The following is a 2,199-nucleotide window of genomic DNA, read 5'->3' on the forward strand; positions in this document are numbered from 1 at the left end:
AGAGAGGAGGAAGTAGGCTTCTTGCCGAGCAGAGAGCCGGATATGAGGCTCAATCCCAGGGTCCTGGGATCATGACCTGAGGCTTTAACCCACTGAGCCACCCAGGCGCCCCTTTTTATTTTTTTTTAAAGATTTTATTTATTTGTTTTACAGAGAGAGAGAGAGAGAGAGATCACAGGTAGGCAGAGAGGCAGGCAGAGAGAGAAGGGGAAGCAGGCTCCTCGCTGAGCAAAGGGCCTGATGCGGAGCTCGATCCCAGGACTCTGAGATCATGACCCGAGCTGAAGGCAGAGGCTTAACCCACTGAGCCACTCAGGAGCACCCCCATTGACCTTTTATAACCACAAGCACCTCCCTCTTGTCCCCCCCACCGTCTGCTCCTAACCCTTGGCAACCGCTAATGTGTTCTCTGTTTCTGTAATTTTTGTCATTTCAAGAGTGTCATAAATGGGGAAACTTTTTTTTTTTTAAAGATTTTATTTATTTATTTGACAGAGAGAGATCACAAGTAGGCAGAGAGGCAGGCAGAGAGAGAGGAAGGGAAGCAGGCTCCCTGCTGAGCAGAGAGCCCGATGTGGGACTCGATCCCAGGACCTTGGGATCAGAGAGCCCGATGCGGGACTCGATCCCAGGACCTTGGGATCATGACCTGAGCCAAAGGCAGAGGCTTTAACCCACTGAGCCACCCAGGCGCCCCAATGGGGAAACTTTTGTTTTGTTTTTTTCACTTACATGTTGTTTATGTATCAATAGTTTATTCTTTTTTATTGCTGAATAGTAATTTATAAATGGGTGGACCACCATATGTTTAACTATTAACCCAGTGAAGGACATCTAGGTTGTTTCCAATTTTTGAGTATTATAAATAAAGCTGCTAGAATATTCATGTTTAGAATTTAGTGTGAACCTAAGTTTCCATTTCTTCTGCATAAATGTCCAAGAGTACAATTAGTGTGCTTTACAACTGTTTAAAAAAATGTCGACTTAACCGGTTTGATCTGTTTCACCCACAGATAATTGAGAAAGACTTTGAAGTTGACTTAGTGACTTAAGTATTTTTAAGCTATTTTATGAGATGCGTACAAGTTTAGAGTTGGCATAATTTTTTGTCTGCCAAACGAGAACCCCAGGACCTGGGATAGTGGATCTGGGTTCAAGAATTCTGTGCTGCTGGAACCAGAAACTCCACCAGATGTAGTTCTTTGACACTCTCTACCTCTTTGGCAGTAACAGTGTGGTGTCATAGTTACCAAGAACACGAGAGGATTGGTCTGAAGTTGTGCCATTCTTGAGAACTTGTACCGCAGATTCGTCATCACCATGATGATGCCTGTGGAGGAAGGAAGTGAGCGTACTATTTTGCCTACAGATGTCCCTGGGAGAAAGGAAGTAGAGGAGGATGACTTCCCTTCAGGTGCGAGCTGTATATGCTGGTAGCTGGGAGCCTGACTTGAAAAATCTGGTGTGTTTGTTCATTTGTAGTGGACTCTGGAGAAAGTTCTCTTACCTGTAGAGTTTGCACAGGAGAAGAGATGCTCCAAATATACAAAGAAAGGCAAATATGAGCCTTGCTAGGATGTCTTTCCTCTTTTGAGGTTCTTTTGTATTTGTATTGGTTATGCTCAGGAGAATTTACTCTGCAGGCAGGCAGGGGTCGACTCCTGCATCCCCTTGCCTCTGGGCAACATTGTCCAAAGTGCCTCCCACCATCACACTTTCCCTTGTGTGCTATTCTTTGTTTGTATCAATTCATCCTTCAGGGGTCCCTCTTCCTTGAGCCTCATAGCACTTACTGTCCTCTCAACACTAATTGAGCAAGGCTGCTCTGTGAGAGCAGGGCTGAGCAGCATGTGGTCTCTGCCCTAGTCTCCTCTTGCTGCTGGAACACATTGTTACAAACTTAGTGGCTTAAAACAACACAAATCTTTATCTTACAGCTCTGGAAGTCAGAAGTCTGAAATGCGTCAAAGTCAAGGAGACAGCAGAGCTGTGTTCCTTTAGTAGGTTCTAGGGGAGAATCTGTTCCTTGCCTTTTTGGGCTTCCAGAGTCTACCCACATTCCTTGGCCTGTGGCCCTCTACCACTCCAAGCTCTGCTTCTGCGATCACATCTCCTTCCCTGACTCTGGCCCTATTGCCTCCTCCAGTAAGAACCCTTGTGATTGGCTTGGGTTCACTGGGCAATCTGGGATCATCTCTG

The sequence above is a fragment of the Neovison vison genome, chromosome 12 (genome assembly GCF_020171115.1).
Source record: "Neovison vison isolate M4711 chromosome 12, ASM_NN_V1, whole genome shotgun sequence".
Lineage (NCBI taxonomy): Eukaryota > Metazoa > Chordata > Mammalia > Carnivora > Mustelidae > Neogale > Neogale vison.